At 36.3% G+C, this 19,231-nt stretch overlaps 1 protein-coding gene across 5 annotated transcripts in view; it reads right to left on the bottom strand.

Annotated features, from left to right (window-relative positions):
* LOC143249855 (PTB domain-containing engulfment adapter protein 1-like) overlaps nucleotides 1-18,858 on the bottom strand; it is a 118,964-nt gene extending 100,106 nt beyond the window's left edge. For 2 of the 5 annotated variants that reach the window (XM_076500414.1, XM_076500408.1), the window contains exon 1: nucleotides 18,577-18,858. The gene's annotated coding sequence lies outside the window, so the exon portion shown is untranslated. Of the gene's footprint in view, nucleotides 1-4,425; nucleotides 4,557-5,861; nucleotides 6,427-18,576 lie in introns of those variants that run through there. The other 3 variants (XM_076500410.1, XM_076500411.1, XM_076500412.1) reach the window with 3 other exon arrangements.
* Between the last annotated feature and the right edge of the window lie 373 nt (nucleotides 18,859-19,231).

Here is a 19,231-nt window from a genome sequence, read left to right as displayed (position 1 = left end):
TGAAGCTTCGATATTATTCAAGGTTCTTATGAACAACAGTCATTCAAGATGAGAAGTAATTATAAGACACCAGGTGAAAACTCAAAACTTGTTTTGATGCTATACGTTTCTAAGACTAAAGGCAGCTATTCATTACCACCCACCGCTTTCTAAGAAATCTCACTGATGTTATCTGCTCACGTGATTAAAAGTGGCTATGACCCACACAACCTGTTTATACTGTTTACCTAAACTACTGTAATATCATGTCTGATGAGAAATGAAACGCAATAATTACCTGACGAGCACAAATGCAAGTTATAAATCTTTTAATTTAATATATATTTTTTTTTTACTTTGAATTTCACGCAAAGCTACACGGGGGCTATCTGCACCAGCCGTCTCAAATGTAAGACTAAAGGAAAAGCAGCTAGTCGTCACCGCCTACCGCCAACTCTTGGGCTACTCTTTTACCAACGAATAGTGGGATTGACCGTAACATTATAATGTCTCCACGGCTGAAAGGACGAACATGTTTGGTGTGACGGGGATTCCTTCAGTCTGTACGGAATGTATAATAAAATTTTCTTTCTCATTACATGAATGTCTCACCTTTGAGATTTGACACAAAAGCGAAACAACGGTAACAGAATGGAGATCAATTTCTTATGACCCCGGACACAACGCATTTTTATTGTGAATTGCTTTAAAAAATCAAACTAAGACCTACATATTTTGTTTGTTTCCTTGCTTTCAGCTTTGCAAGACCGTAATTTTTATGATGACTGATGACCCACTTGAAGTTTGTTTGTTTTTTATTTTTGCGCACAGCTATATAAGGGCTATCTGCGCTAGCCGTCCCTAATGTAGCAATGTAAGACTAGAGGGAAGGCAGCTACCCTCACTTGGGCTACTTTGTTACCAACGAATAGTGAGATTGACCGTCACGTTATAACGCCCACACGACTGAAAGGGCGAGCATGTTTGGTGCGACCAGGATTCGAACCCGCGACCCTCAGATTACGAATCGCACGCTTGGCCATACCGGGCCCCTTTAAGAGGGAAGGAATTGTCGCTCTAAACAGTTCTTAAGTATCTCATATTAATCCAACGTTTCAAACATATATGCACATGAACCACCTCTTAATTTCGCAAGTAGGAAACATTCATCGCTAAATAAGAAAGCAATGGAAAGCTGACTACTAAACATGGAAAAAAACAGAGCAACAGAGATGTGGATAGAAGTGAACATATCACGTGATCAGACTAAACTGTCTCTACTTTACATGGAGAAAGAAATAATTCACATTACTGGCTTCCTCAATTTATTAATTAAAAACTCGGTGTTCAAATAGAATCCGAGCTTTCATCGCTTTACCTTTCCTTAAAATACTATTTTTATGACTACTTCACAATAGAGCAAAATTTTATGATTGAAAATTCTGGTTTTATTTGTTTTGTCGGTGAGGATATAGGGATTTTATATTCCATGTCTGCTTATATGGTCACTAACTGGATCAAGTCATTTGTCTACTTTCATCTCTATCTTGTTTGATTTTCTTTTTATTCCCACTAATACCTATTTAATTACGTTTTCTCAGAAGCTGGTGTACGTGGGTTACCGAGTTTTAAAATATATTCTATAGAATTATAAATGTTGGGTATAATAACATTAAGATAGATAATCAATTATAATGGAGACTGTTTCGCTCTATTAAAATGGTGATAAAATTATAGTTACAGTTAGAACTAGGTAGGCACTAGGCCTGCTGAAGAAAGATGAAATGTGAGTGTTAATTTCTTACAGTAAAGCCACATTGGGCTGAGTCCACCGAGGGGAAATGAACCCCAAGAAAGATAATGAATGAAAATAAGAAATCTCGTTGTTATGGCTATTAGCCTGTTTTCGTCTTTTGGGACGCTCTTGAATAGCTGAAACGTGGCATATACACCACGGATATATCAACTGTGCCAGATGGCTCTTCATATTCAGCTTTTGACGACCTATAACGAAAAAATACAGATGACTTCTGTATTGTTTTAGTGCGGATGTTTTTGCCACCCCTACATAGGGAGTGCTAGAACACTCTCAGATATGTTAAAAGTGCCCAATATAGAAAAACATGAAAGTGTTTTATATCAGTTCACATTAAAAGCATCGTTTCTGGAAAATGACAGAGTGTCTGTAGGGCTGTGGATAATGTGGAATAGGGTAGTTGGAAAGAATTATTTTAAACCTACTGGTGAGCCCATGGGCCTATGGACTACATTTTATAGGTCCACTATAACGCAAATTTAATTTATTTAATCAAGCAGTAAACGATAATTATTAGACCTACTTAGTTACACCCTCTAATTCATTGCCAAATTTGAGATCCGCTTTAGGGGAATCCTTATGGAACTGTTTTCGCGAAATACTCGGATTCGCTAAGAGGTTGTTGAAAAACTTTAATTTTTTGCAAATTTTGAGACCGAGACGATTAATTTGGCAACGTTTAGAAGTTGATAGGTCCAGAAGTTAAGGAGATACAATTTTCAGGAAGTGCAAGGATTCCCTGAAATTGTGGGGTGAAAAATTTTACATTTTTGCAAACCTCACGACCGTGACGATTCGTCTGGTACCATTTGGAAGTCAGTAAGACGAGCAGTTGAGAAAGGGTATGTACATACGTGCGTGTTTTTTTATTAAAGCAATGCCACAGTGGGCTATCTGCTGTATTCACCGAGGGAAAACGAACCCCTTGACTTCAATGTCGTGAATCCAACGACTTACCGCTGTCCCACTGAAAGACAAGGAGAGGTAAGAGGACACACAGAAAGACACTGAATCTGTCATAGTAACACGACACACAGAAAGACACTGAATATTGTCATAGTAACACGACACACTGAAAGACACTGAATGTGTCATAGTAACACGACACACAGAAAGACACTGAATCTGTCATTGTAACACGACACACAGAAAGACACTGAATCTGTCATTGTAACACGACACACAGAAAGACACTGAATCTGTCATTGTAACACGACACACAGAAAGACACTGAATCTGTCATAGTAACACGACACACAGAAAGACACTGAATCTGTCATAATAACACGACACACAGAAAGACACTGAATATTGTCATAGTAACACGACACACAGAAAGACACTGAATATTGTCATAGTAACACGACACACAGAAAGACACTGAATCTGTCATAGTAACACGACACACAGAAAGACACTGAATCTGTCATAGTAACACGACACACAGAAAGACACTGAATCTGTCATAGTAACACGACACACAGAAAGACACTGAATCTGTCATAATAACACGACACACAGAAAGACACTGAATATTGTCATAGTAACACGACACACAGAAAGACACTGAATCTGTCATAGTAACACGACACACAGAAAGACACTGAATATTGTCATAGTAACACGACACACAGAAAGACACTGAATCTGTCATTGTAACACGACACACAGAAAGACACTGAATCTGTCATTGTAACACGACACACAGAAAGACACTGAATCTGTCATTGTAACACGACACACAGAAAGACACTGAATCTGTCATAGTAACACGACACACAGAAAGACACTGAATCTGTCATAGTAACACGACACACAGAAAGACACTGAATCTGTCATAATAACACGACACACAGAAAGACACTGAATCTGTCATAACAACACGACACACAGAAAGACACTGAATATTGTCATAGTAACACGACACACAGAAAGACACTGAATCTGTCATAGTAACACGACACACAGAAAGACACTGAATATTGTCATAGTAACACACACAGAAATAACACTAATCATAGTAACACGACACACAGAAAGACACTGAATTTGTAACACGACACACAGAAAGACACTGAATCTGTCATTGTAACACGACACACAGAAAGACACTGAATCTGTCATTGTAACACGACACACAGAAAAACACTGAATCTGTCATAATAACACGACACACAGAAAGACACTGAATATTGTCATAGTAACACGACACACAGAAAGACACTGAATCTGTCATTGTAACACGACACACAGAAAGACACTGAATCTGTCATAGTAACACGACACACAGAAAGACACTGAATCTGTCATAATAACACGACACACAGAAAGACACTGAATATTGTCATAGTAACACGACACACAGAAAGACACTGAATCTGTCATTGTAACACGACACACAGAAAGACACTGAATCTGTCATAGTAACACGACACACAGAAAGACACTGAATCTGTCATAGTAACACGACACACAGAAAGACACTGAATCTGTTAAGTTATAACTTATAACGGGAAAAATAAAACAGGGCAGAGGACAACAAATTTCACACGTGTTTGTTTTACGTTTCAGCGCGAAACTCACCACAGAAATTGAACCCGGATTTTTAGTGAATAAACCCTCACACTTACCACTGGTGGGTTTTCAAAAGTGATTTCCAACGTTGATTTTATAACGAAAAGTTTCCTTGTGAGCCATTTACGCTTTCATTTTTGTTATTGTTATCTTTCTTTACTTTTAATATAATGTTTATCTATCAATGCGTCTTTTCTGAGAAGCCCGTGAAAGACCAGCCACAACTCCCGGATTCGGAGAAGGGTGAAGGTCATTGGCGCTCACCTGGTACGCAGAACTGCGCCATCCTGTCGTTTTACGGATATGCAGAATTTCAGTACGCCCTTTTACATATGGTATATAAGGAAGTCACGGAAAGAGATATCTCGCTGTTCCTCAGCCCCGTGTGTGACTACGCAAACAAACGAAGTTAGCGTTGTCCTTACTTAAAAGCAAACAGCACTCACGCATTAATCAGCACTGATAAGTACATTATCAGTGTTTGTAAATATAACTGCAGAACATGGGAATTTACTTGAAACAGAAAAAAATAACTACCTTAAATATTAAAACTAATGAAACCAAACGCATGACTAAATAATCCAGAAATTTTTTCTTGAACAATTTAGTAAGTTTCCAACAATGTTAAGCAGATATAGGTACTTAGTCTCTTTCCAGTGACGTAAGTGGATGGAATACAACACTGAGAAGGACTGCCTTTATATGAGTCATTTGACGTGGAAAGGAACTTTTATATGAAAGGATTTGTTTGCTTGTTTGTTTTTGAATTTCGCACAAAGCTACTCGAGGGCTATCTTTGCTAGCCGTCCCTAATTTAGCAGTGTAAGACTAGAGGGAAGGCAGCTAGTCATTATAACGCCCCTACGGCTGAAAGGGCGAGCAGGTTTGGCGCGATGGGGATGCGAACCCGCGACCCTCAGATTACGAGTCGCACGCCTTAACACGCTTGGCCGTGCCGGGCCTATATGAAAGGAAAACGACTAACAGAAAGAGAAAAAGGTACGACAAAAGCTGTAAGCAGGCTTTAAACTTCTAATAACTAGACTCTTATAAGTATAAAATTCTAGCTCATGTCTTTATCATTGTTTTTAATATCAGAAAAACTTAAATCTTAAGAAGTTTTCTTTTATGATACATTTCCTGCACATGTAGTCACCTTGAGACTTTTTTGTTTACTGTGTCAACACGTTTTAACTTGTATTCAGTTAAGATCACTGGTGTTTGTATAAAATACATCTTATAAAATTTAAGACGTCTAGATACAACATGTTAACGACTCGCTTTTACATTAAGTAAGTGCTATAACACTCTCGAAACTCAAAATACTGAGTCTCCCCCTACCGGCGTTGGATAAATGGTAGATTTATACAGACTTACACCTCGGGGTGGACAAAGTGCAGTTAGCCCTTTTTATGGTTTCTCACTAACGAAACAACAAAACCTTAATAATAATAAAAAGACAAGAAAGCAACATGGGAACAGACAAGCTCACCAAGAAGCGAAACGGTCAGGTCAGGTTGACGCTGTACGCAGTTTGACTCGAATATTGCCAATTTAGAATTTACACAAACATCAAGTTGGCAAAGCAAAGAAGCGGCTGGGTATTTACATTAGTTGTGTGACTTGGGTACCCAAAGCACTGTGTGCGATGACCTGGCGTTTCATGGAGACGTACGTATAAATACAGCGCCCACCACCACCCAACCAAATCCATTAGTTTACAACTGGACACCCTGCGCAAACGCATCGCTCGCTCTACCCACGGTGCGGCCCAGGTTCGAAGACTTCCTTAGAAGAAAGTTGGGTACAAACAGAAACAAAGGGGCTATATAATATAAGAAACTCACACCGTGATCCGAGAACAAACACTTGTCTGGAGCATTTATATGAGAAGACACAAACATAAACAGACGAATGGGAGAGAAGAATGTGGTCTAACATCGACGTTTTTACCCACAAGAACATAAATCGTTTTGTTTAGGAGTTACTATGACATGCAACATACGAATGAAGACTTTGGCTACGTAAGTGGTACATATCACCCTGAAAAACATTATACATGGAGAGTACTTATACCGAAATTATATTCAAAAAACTAATCACAGAAGGTACTCGAGAAATATGCACATTTCTTGTTTGCTGATGATGTGTAATTAAGATACGTTCCATACAAAACGAAACCAATACTAACGCTACGAGTAACAAATTTATAAGCCTAATCTTCAAGAAACAGAAAAATTCCACCTGATGGCGAAGCAGTTTTCATCTTGTAAGTTAACCACAACACCTGCATCAAAAACAAAACAATATTACTGATGACAAAGGTTTTATTACCGGCAATCAGAAAGAAACCGAATGTTAAATTTAAGATCTATGTAAAAATACTAAAGAAAACTGTTGTACTGCTGTGTAGTAACATTCAGTGAAACTGTCACTTTTTAAACTGTTGTACCATTATAAGTGAACATTTGATAAAGATTTCAGTTATCTAAACTGTTGTACCATTATAAGTGAACGTTTGATAAAGATTTCAGTTGTCTAAACTGTTGTACCATTACAAGTGAACATTTGATAAAGATTTCAGTTATCTAAACTGTTGTACCATTATAAGTGAACATTTGATAAAGATGTCAGTTATCTAAACTGTTGTACCATTATAAGTGAACATTTGATAAAGATGTCAGTTATCTAAACTGTTGTACCATTATAAGTGAACATTTGATAAAGATTTCAGTTATCTGAACTGTTGTACCATTATAAGTGAACATTTGATAAAGATTTCAGTTATCTAAACTGTTGTACCATTACAAGTGAACATTTGATAAAGATGTCAGTTATCTGAACTGTTGTACCATTACAAGTGAACATTTGATAAAGATGTCAGTTATCTAAACTGTTGTACCATTATAAGTGAACATTTGATAAAGATGTCAGTTATCTATACTGTTGTACCATTATAAGTGAACATTTGATAAAGATGTCAGTTATCTATACTGTTGTACCATTATAAGTGAACATTTGATAAAGATGTCAGTTATCTATACTGTTGTACCATTATAAGTGAACATTTGATAAAGATGTCAGTTATCTAAACTGTTGTACCATTATAAGTGAACATTTGATAAAGATGTCAGTTATCTAAACTGTTGTACCATTATAAGTGAACATTTGATAAAGATGTCAGTTATCTAAACTGTTGTACTATTATAAGTGAACATTTGATAAAGATGTCAGTTATCTAAACTATTGTACCATTACAAGTGAACATTTGATAAAGATGTCAGTTATCTAAACTGTTGTACCATTATAAGTGAACATTTGATAAAGATGTCAGTTATCTAAACTGTTGTACCATTATAAGTGAACATTTGATAAAGATGTCAGTTATCTAAACTGTTGTACCATTATAAGTGAACATTTGATAAAGATGTCAGTTATCTAAACTGTTGTACCATTATAAGTGAACATTTGATAAAGATTTCAGTTATCTAAACTGTTGTACCATTACAAGTGAACATTTGATAAAGATTTCAGTTATCTGAACTGTTGTACCATTATAAGTGAACATTTGATAAAGATGTCAGTTATCTAAACTATTGTACCATGACAAGTGAACATTTGATAAAGATGTCAGTTATCTAAACTGTTGTACCATTGTAAGTGAACATTTGATAAAGATGTCAGTTATCTAAACTGTTGTACCATTACAAGTGAACATTTGATAAAGATGTCAGTTATCTAAACTGTTGTACCATGACAAGTGAACATTTAGTAAAAACTGTCGGTTTTCAAACTCTTGTACTGTTATATACGAACTTTTGATAAAGATGTCAGTTTTTAAAACTTTTTTTTTACACACAAAACATTTATTTACAGTTCCATGAATACCTTCTATTTAACCACATCTTATACAACCGATATACAAGATATACATTCATCTATTAATTTCTTCTTCTCTCCAAAACGTGAATTTTAATGAATAAAAAGTCATGTAAAAGTTTATTACCTGATTCACTACAACTAAAATCATTAGACTCAGCAGATAGTTCGACATCCCATTATAGTGCCCCCACTGTTGAAAGGGCTAACACGTTTTGTGGGATGGGAATTCGAACCCGGGACGCGAAGATTATGTTTAGAGTGCACTAACGAGCTGGCCATGCCAGGTCAAGTTTATTGTATTGTGTAATGTATTGGTGTAAGCTGACCATGTCAGGTCAAGTTTATTGTATTGTGCAATGTATTAGTGTAAGCTGACCATATCAGGTCAAGTTTATTGTATTGTGCAATGTATTAGTGTAAGCTGACCGTATCAGGTCAAGTTTATTGTATTGTGTAATGTAAAATTCCAAATATACTGTTCATAATGTCATTTGTTCTCGATATAATTATAAAGTAATGTACCACTGTTGCTTCATTCCCACGTACACTTGCTTCGCTTGAAAATCACGAAATCCTTATGTCCTCAGTTTGCCTATCTCTCAGTTGCATCTCATTAACTCAGTTGGTCACTTCGTCTCGCTTCGCGCACAGTCAAAACAAAGCCTGATCTTCTTCTTCGCATAAAATTCGTAACAAATTCAAATTCCGCAAGTCTTTGTATTTTACACTCTAGTTATGTAAACATAAGTTATTTTACATTTTGTTTAAAATAATTTCAAATGATGGCTGCCTGCAGTTCAAGTAAAGTCTGAAAGTGCAAAAATCACCCAATTAGTTTCTGCTACATCTGTGGAAAATATATTACAGTTTTCACGTAAAAAACACCGCACACAAGGTAAATAAAGGTAACTTATTAGCACTATTTTGGGTGTAAAATTGAGGACCAGGAAATACATTAATCTCCACATATGTGTTGTACAGTCTGGACATCTGGACTGCTACAAAGAACAGTGTGTTTGTTTTTGAATTTCAAACAAAGCTACTCGAGGGCTATCTGCGTTAGCCGTCCCTAATTTAGCAGTGTATAAGTTGAATTATAAGTGTTATTTGGATGGTAATAACCTTAATAGTATTTGAGATAAAGATATCTTGGTGTAATGGCCGATCAGTCTCTAAGGCATTCCAAGCAGCGTGCTATTGCTGTTGTAAAGCAATTAGGATTTTAAGTTGTATCAACAGAAACATTAAATACAAGTCTAAAGAGGTTATAACTTCATTGTATGGATCACTGGTTGGGTCACATTTGGAGTAGTGTGTTCAGTCTTGGGCTGCGTACCTTAGGAGTATTGGTTTGCTTGTTTTTGAATTTCGCGCAAAGCTACACGAGAACTTTCAACACTAAATTAGGGACGGGTAGTGTGACGGTCAATCCCACCTCCAACTCTTAGGCTACTCTTTTACCAATAAATAGTGGGATTGACCCTCATATTATAACGCCCACACGGCTGAAAGGGCGAGCATGTTTCGAGCGACGGGGATTCGAATCCGCAACTCTCAGATTACGAGTCAAGAGCCTTAACATCCTAACCATGCGGGGTCTGTTTACCTTAGGAAAAACGTTACATTTTTGAAATTGGTTCAGAGAGCGGGTTACTTCGGATGGAGGGGTTGTAATACGACGAGAATATGAAATATTTCAAAACTTGTATCCTGAAATAGTTAAGAGGTTCTGGATGAGGTTTTTATGATTGTAAAAGGAATTGATAACGTCTTTTTCATACTTAATGGTAAGAATGGTAGGACTACAGGACACAAATATAACTTTTAGCAGGGTAGGAGTCATCTTCAGCTAAAACAGTTTTATTTTTCCAACAGGGTGGTTGGTTTTTAGTGTGAGTTGTCTTCAGATGTTGCAAAGACAGTAAATTTACGTGAGTTTACGAAAAGCTTCACAAGTATATGAATAATAGGGGCTGGCTTTAAGCTCTGCTTTTCTGTTTTTAAGTCAATCTAGTTTAGGTTGTGGAACAGCCGAGACAGACCAATAGATCCTATATTGTCCCAAAATGTTATGTTAAAATTACTCACAACACGTTTGTAGTTGTGTTATTTTGGTTGTTCTTTGTAATGGGTAGTCTTCAGATGTTGTAGAAGCAATACATTTAAGTGAGTTTAATAGAAAGCTTGATTAGTATATGAATGATAAGGACTGGATTTAAAAAATAATTAAAAAGTTAATACATTAATTTAGTTTAAACAACGGAATAGACAGGATAGACCAATAGATCCCATGTTATTCCAAAATGTTATATGTTATATATTTTTAATAAATGTATCATAACTCGAAAGCTAGAGGCAATCAGTAATTTTAAACATGAGTTTCAGAATCAATATCGTCAAATTACTTAGGAATAGCAGCAGAAAAAGAAAATGTTTGTTTGTTTGTTTTTCAATTTCTCGCAAAGCTACGCGAGAGCTATCTACGCCAGTCGCCCCTAATTTAGTAGTGTAAGACTAGAGGAATGACATCTAGTCATCACCACCCACGGTTAAAAGGGTGGGGACGTTTGGTGTAAAGAGGATTTGAACCCGCGACCCATAAATTGCGAAGTCGAGCACCCTAACCATCTGGCCATGCCAAGCCCGAAAAAAAATGTTTTGTTGTTATTGTTTCCCAGCGTTATCGTCTTAACATTTCATAACCAAATTCAAAATTTTCCTTTCTTATGAACACGTAGGAAACTGCGTAAAAGAACAAACACTCGTCTTGCGTCCTCCCATTGTCTTCGAACTTACTAGAAACTTGGTTTCGATACCCGTGGTGAGTAGAATACAAAGAGCCCATTGTGTGTGTAGCTTTGTGCTTAACTACAAATAAACAACAAAACACTCGTCTTTCGTGGACTCAGAAGCTTTAGTTTGGTTTGAAGTTCGCACAAATTTACATGAGGACCATCTGTGTTAGCTGTCCCTAATGTAGCAATAAAAGAGTACTTGAACTACTCTTTCACCAACGAATAGTAGAATTAACCATCACATTATAGTGCCCCTCGGCTGAAAAGGCGAGTATATTTGGTGAGACGGGGGTTCGAAACTGCAACCCTCATATTGCGAGTCAAGCATCCTAACCACGTGACCATGCAGGACCTAAAAGTTTTAGTTGAATGTTTCTATCTATTTATAGTTCACTTGTGAGTGATATCCAATGAAAACAAACATAAAAATACCTGATTTATCACCTTTTGTAAGAAGCAGGATCTTACAGTAGAATCACGTGGGCAGCACGATCTTATAGTAGAATCACGTGGGCAGCACGATCTTATAAATAGAATCACGTCGGTAAATTTGAAATGTTATCTGAACTACTTTTAGTGTAAAACACTTCGCCCCTTCCCCCTTATCCGGTTGCTTAGAAGAACGTCTGAGAACTGAAAACGCTGAAACTTGAGTTTCCGTATCAGTGTAAGACACAGAACAAATAACTCATTGTATAATTTTGTTCCTAAGAACAAAAACGAAATAAAGCTTCGGTGTTTTCATGAAGCAGTGTATGTATGCTACATGTGCCAGTTATATATATATATATACCACGTAAAGAGATAAGTTTATAGCAACTTTTCAAGACAAATCACAAAATTGTGTGAACACATAATAAAAAGGAATTTAATACGCATGTGACAAATTACATATAAATCACATGCAGATACTTGTTTGTTTGTTTGTTTTTAATTTCGCGCAAAGCTACTCGAGAGCTATCTGTGCTAGCCGTCCCTAATTTAGCAGTGTAAGACAAGAGGGAAGGCAGCTAGTCATCACCACCCACCGCCAACTCTTGGGCTACTCTTTTATCAACGAATAGTGGGATTGACCGTTACATTATAACGCCCTCACGGCTGAAAGGGCGAGCATGTTTTGTGCGACCGAGATTCGAACCCGCGACCCTCGAATTACGAGTCGAACGCCTTAACACACTCGGCCATGTCGGGTCTGCAAATACTTAAGTGGGTGCGTGTTTTATTATAGCAAAGTCACATCGGGCTATCTGCCGAGTCCACCGAGTGGAATCGAACGCCTCATTTTAGCGTTGCAAATTCGTAGACTTACCGCTGTACTAAGGGAGGGGGGAGAGATACTTATATTATGGAGGTTTTATTTCAAGTACTCATAATGAAAAATGAAGACTATTACATGTTTAACAAAACCTAAAACATTTTATTCATAAGGTTCGAACGTTTCGGAATACACTTATTTCACCTTCAGTAATATCTGAAAATAGTGTTAAAAAGATTATTTATCAACTACAACTATAATATTATCAATTACTAGTTAACTTAGTTATTATGTAAAGTTGTAAACGGAAGGATAAAACAACAAAGGATTACATTTATATTGTAAAACAGTTACGTTTTAAGTGTGTAAACTTAGAATAATTTTAGATCTAAAAAAGTTTGTAAATCGTTATTACTTAGAAGGCCTTTAGCTATAAGTAAAATTCCTTTAATATAGAGTTCAAGGTCTGAAGATGCTATACTTATGACAGAGAAATTGTTATATGAAATACTGTGACCTGCGATTTCAGATTGTGGGAACAAATGGATGAGGAACTGGGTTAAAGTAGTGTACGATCAGTTCTGTTAGATACTTCCAGGAGGTCATTTTTATGTTACCGCAAAATACAAATTTTCAAATAATTGAGGTAAATTAATTAATTTAAATAATAAATACTGGTATTGTGTTATCGAAACTTTCATGTTATCAAAAACTATTTTAAATAATAAATACTGATATGTATACTACACAACAAATTTTTTTTAAAAGTTTTGCTTCCTAAAAAGTTTTTGCTGATTGTGACAGGTACCTGGTGGGTATGCACAAATATAGTTTTGGTTTTGATTCATTACGTAGGAACTCTGAGAAATAGACAGTTAACTGTTTACCGGCAATAACGTATTTAATTGCGTTTATGTTTCTAATACGTTATTAAGTTCAACATAATTAAAAGTGTTTTGCTCCTGATTTTCGTTTGTATTCAATGTCCGGTGCATCACGTTGCAGTGTCCAACAGTGGTCAGCAAACATTGACGGATTCCAGTTGCCCTGATATCGTTTTTCCATTGTAGCAATGTCCTGGTGAAACTGAATATTTCGATGAAACGGTACGTGATGGGCAAATTTGGATGTGATTTTCGTGATCAGCAGCCAAAAGTCTATAAGGAACACCCAACAGTGTTCAAGAAGCAAACACTTTGTTGTGCAGTGTAATTAGTTTACGAACAGTTCATGACATCAAAGCCCAGAACAATAATACGCTTATGTACCAGCGAGATTCAATTTCTTTCATCTCAAGCCTAACTGGATAAAAGTAAGAACTGTTGTGGCTAATATCAAATATTTATGAAACCAGTTTTAAGTTGTCAGTCTTGAACTTGGTGAATTGAATTTCACTCCACTATTTCACTATCTGGTATCATTCAGATCAAAGTTGGTAAATGTTGACTTATAAATAACGTACCTCTGGCCTATATTCTGTTAGTACAACCACGTGATTATATTTCGTCATTAAAAACAAAACAAGAAAGCTCGAAATTGTCCAGTTCTTTATAGCCATATGTAACCCTCAATTTTTTTCGCCATCCGGTTGTGTAAATTGTAATACGAAGCGTGTATATAAACAAAGCCTTTGTGTGTAGTGTCATTTATTTTACATTTAAGAAATATAATTACATGAGCTAATGGGGACGGTGGAGACTCAGACTTCAGAGATTTTGTTTGTTTGTTTTTGAATTTCGCACAAAGCTACTCGAGGGCTATCTGTGCTAGCCGTCCCTAATTTACTAGTGTAACACTAGAGAGAAGGCAGCTAGTCATCACCACCCACCGCCAACTCTTGGGCTACTCTTTTACCAACGAATAGTGGGATTGACCGTAACATTATACGCCCCACGGCTGAGAGGGCGACCATGTTTGGCGCGACGGGGATGCGAACCCGCGACCCTCAGATTACGGACTTTAGAGATAGAAAATGTTTAAAATACGTGTATGTATCAACAAGATATGCAGAAATCTGTAATTCCGTGTTTTGTTTTGTTTAATTTTTCTTCCAATGAATTGAATCAAAACTCATCTATTTACCAACAAAATTAATACATTTATTTATTACTTACTAGACAGATAAAATGAAAACTCGTTTGTAACAAATGATAGGAAATTGTGCTTCTATTTTTTTAACAATATAAATACTAATAAAAATACATAAATGTACCAATACTGTGAAGATAGGCATACCGTTTCATCCCCATCTAATGACCTTCTTTACGTCATCCTGTATTACTGTGTCAAGTTGTGCTGATTGATGAAGAATGTAGTAATAGATGCAGCGGGAACACATATATTGATGTTTATTTATATAGATTGTATTCAAACATGTGTTCATGATGATGTTTATTTATATAGATTGTATTCAAACATGTGTTCATGAGCAACGAGTTTTATAAATATAAAAATAGAAATATAAAACATCGTAATCACTGAGTTGAAATTTTATAATTTTATAATTTATAATTTTATATTACTGGTTACGTTTAATCGAAGATATTGAATCACTGTTTGATTATTCTTGCCGTATAAATGTGTGTGTTTTCTTATAGCAAAGCCACAGTGGACCATCTGCTGAGCGCACCGAAGAGAATCGAATCCCTGATTTCAGGATTGTAAATCCGGAGACTTATCGCTATGCTAGCGCGGGGTTGGGGGGCATAAAAGTGAATTGTTTGTCTATGGCAAAGTTACTAGGACCACCGTTCCTAATTTTCAACTGCTGACTACATAGAAGGCAACTTATTGGAACTCTTAGACTAATCTTTACTAATGAATGGTGAGATTGTATTCTCCGATCTGTTAACCTGAAGATGGCCTAAGAAGTTCGAAACGTTGTCCTGTCCTTTATTTTAATTAAAGTTTTAATACCCATACCAGCCGTTTTGAGAAAACATGTTTACTTCATGCGGGCTTCTCGTCATCACGAACGGTAGAATTAATCATAATGTTACGCGCCCTCGCGACCGAAAAGGCAAACATATTTGTGCCGAATATGGATCCCGTGACCCGTATACAGTAAGACAAGCGCCACAGTTACCAGGCCAAGTGCCAGGTTAAAAATTAACAGAGTGAAATATGAATCTACTTGCACACGTGACACAACAGTTAATGTTGTATTTTGCACGCTGTTTGTTGTGTGAGCAGTATTGGGGAACACCTTCAAGCTCTGTCCTCATGTGAACAACTGTAAGATTTCACGCATGGCGGACCCAATAGCATGATTTAAACAGAAACAACTCTGACTGACTTCGTTAGAAAATTAACATAATTATTAATTTTTGTCCTGTGACATTCAACAGTAGCTATATTGCTGTCACCTCCTCGCTCACCCATATACATTAAAAATGTTGATATGAAATAGAGTGCTTCCCCAACGTGAAGCAAATATCTCGTGTCAACAATTCTTTACACGAACCAAACGATAATTTATCTCATCCCTCAGGGCCTAAAACACAAGAAACCCTTCGAGATTCTCTGCTGTAACGCTAAAACACGTGGTTATAAACGAGAAATAATAAATTTTCTTTCCCTGTTTGATAGATCCTACGAGCTTTAATAAAACTTGAATTTCAAGTCAAGTTTTCCTACAGTAAACACGTGATTCAAGAAACAGCCACAGCAGCCACGTACTTTAACGTGTGCGAGATTTCATGTGATATCAGTTGTATGGTTTAAAAAATTGAAGTGTCAGTAAACCTAACATTCACCTTGCAGCCATATGTATTTTGACCGTCACGCTGTCCATGAAGCAGGTTTCAAGTATTTATCTAAAAGGGTTTAGAGCTTATTAATCATTGTGGAACCTCGGGACAGGTTGTAAAAATTTAATACACACATTGATGCACATATATATATGTTCACATCCACAGAAAAATCATTCTTATTCGATATTAATTTTTCAACGCAATATAGTGTATAATGAGGCCAATGACAACGCTTTCCAAGTGCAAGCTCATCTCCGAGCGTTGTAAGAAACAGGTTATACAACACTGGAGTACGTGTTTGTGTCCCACAACTGTTTAGGTAGACTCTGTCCTCTTTTCTACTGAGGTTGACCTCGGGAACCCAGTTGCGGTTATTCATTTATCGTGCCGTCGGACACAGAATAATAGCAATAATACACTGATATAGCAGGACGATGACTTCTCACCAAAGTATTTTATTTGTAAATGGTTTTAATGGAATTTTGTATGATCGTAGCAGAACAAATTGCCTCGTGCCTGCCCACTCTTTGTGTGCACGGTTAATAAAACGAGACGAGACGACAACAAGAGAAAACAGTCAGGATGCATATATCACGGAAGTGATGTGTAAGCACGTGTACTTTTATTCGAAATGGCGTAGGGCAAAAGTTTTAATATATGTATGTTTTCAAGTGATAAAAGTTAAAGGAACTTGAAAAAGTTATATTTTTTTAATTGCTTCCCTTAAGTAATAACTTCGAAAGACACCGGAAACTTGGACTTGAAAGTACTATTATGAAATTAATTCAAAGTGTTTAGTTTGTTTTTTTAAATTTCGCGCAAAGCTACTCGAGAGCTAAGTGCGCTAGCCGTCCCTAATTTAGCAGGGTAAGACTAGAGGGAAAGCAGCTAGTCATCACCACCCACAGCCAATTCTGGGGCTATTCTTTTACCAACGAACAGTGAAATTGACTATCACATTTATAACGCCCCAACGGCTGAAAGGGCGAGCATGTTTGGTGCGACAGGGATTCGAACGCCTTAACCCACCTGGCCATGCCGGGCTTATGAGTTTAGTGTTATGGAACATAATAAAACTACTGGATATGAAACATTATCTTCCTTTGTTTTAAATATATCAGAGTTCGTGAGTTTTTTATTATAATTTCGCTTAAATTAGATTGTCGTGAAATTATTTTTCAATATTAAAATTTCAGTCAATATACTATAATATCAGAGAAATGTAGAGTATTGCGTTTTTTATTTATCTTCAAAAACTGAATATAAAGCAAAATAATAACTTTGAAATTTCAATACAAAAACCAAACACAATTAAAATAAGAAGTACAATGATTTTAGGCTTAAGCTTGCAATTTCTTTGCCACGGCTCATTTCCGTTGACCTAATGCTCCTGCTATAAACTTAATACCAAAAGAAAAAAAACGAGTACTTTTGAAAGGCAAGACATTTTTTTCTTCTTTCCTTTTTAATTTTTTTACATCAGAGACAAATTTTTCTCTAGATATGGACTAGTGTTTTGGTCTCTCGACTCGCAATCTCACGATGAATGCCACAGATATATCCGAAGTGAAGAAAACCATTAGTGAGTACAAATATATCTGGTGTGAACAAATCAACGAAGGTGTAGATATTTTCGAGAATAGTACGCACAGTTACGTGCATTTATTACGATTATATTACTTCCTGTATATATTAATAATTGTATTCTCTAAACAAATAAAATGACGTAGAAGGATTACATGAAAGTTATAATATTTTACTTACAAGTACTGAAAAGGAAACGAAAGTTGAATCATTAGTATTTCAGTTATTTAGTTCAGTGTGTATACGTTAGCTGTAAAGACACAAACTTGTTCCTTTTGACACTAAAATAAAATTCACATCATTGTTGTACACACAAAAATATCCTTTCCGAAAAACGGCTACACATTATCTAATTAAAAACTATAACATAGAAAATAGTAACTGCCGTTTTACCTCCTGCAGAACCACATACACAAACCAGTGTTGAATTCAAGTTGTGTACATGGGGGATTCCCCCTAAAGTATAGCATTTTCTATTTTCTTAAACCTGAATTGTAATTCTTTTTCTTCCCCTGGTGGAAAGGCCTGGATTTATATCACATACACACACTACGTATATATATAAATAAATGTCATTTCCGATACTTACAGTAATTGTTTTTTGAATTTCTCGCCAAGTTTCTCGAGGGTTATCTGCGCTAGCCATCCCTAATTTAGCAGTGTAAGACTAGAGAGAAGGCAGCTAGCCATCGCCAGTCACCGCCAACTCTTTTACCAACGAATAGTGGGATTGATCGTACTATTATAACGCACCCACAACTGAAAGGGCGAGCATGTTTGGTGCGAAGGGGGTTCGAACCCGCGACCCTCAGATTAGGAGTCCAACGCTTTAACCCACCTGACCATGCTGGGAAACTTGTAGTACTACAGAATTTCAACATAATATGTTTTATGGACTTTCATTACAGTAAGGGTAATTTGTAACAAAAAATAACTTACGGGTAGCGGCAGGATACACAACCAAGTCTTTTGCGCTTCAACTTACCGCTGTTCAATGCTACTTAAACCAAACAAATTACTATCATAGCACTCGTAAGGAACGTAACGAGGTAATAAAAAATAAAACAAAAAAAAAGCTGGATTAAACCGTGATTCTTTTAACACCGCAAATATTCGCGTTGTACATTAAACAGTTGTTTATATTGGATCCTTAGATATATTTTAATACTTTGTATAAACGACTGTAAAACCTTTAATCTCCAAATCGTTGACCTTTTATTCACTGAAAAATACTGGATGAAGACTGCAGCTGGTGTTTTTAACCGCTCAATAACTACCACAGCGCCCTCTGTCAACAATAAAAATACTTTTATTTTAATTTGATCTCTATGTATTTTAATAGCTCAAATTATGCAACTATTGCGTCACTGTGTAAAACTTACATGCAGTCTTTTGTGTTTTTAATGGGATTTTTAAAAAGTTAGTAAAAGAACGCTATAAAAATTCATAACTGTGCAATACATTTTCTGAAATGTATCTGCGTTAGCCGTACTTAATATAGCAGTGAAAGACTAGAGGGAAGGCAGCTGGTCATCACCGCCCCAACGTTAACTTTTTTACCAACGAATAATGTGTGTTTGTGTGTTTTTTATAG

Source organism: Tachypleus tridentatus, chromosome 4 (genome assembly GCF_004210375.1).
Source record: "Tachypleus tridentatus isolate NWPU-2018 chromosome 4, ASM421037v1, whole genome shotgun sequence".
NCBI lineage: Eukaryota > Metazoa > Arthropoda > Merostomata > Xiphosura > Limulidae > Tachypleus > Tachypleus tridentatus.
Note: the sequence above shows the minus strand (reverse complement) of the source record. Positions and strands in the feature narration are given on the sequence as shown.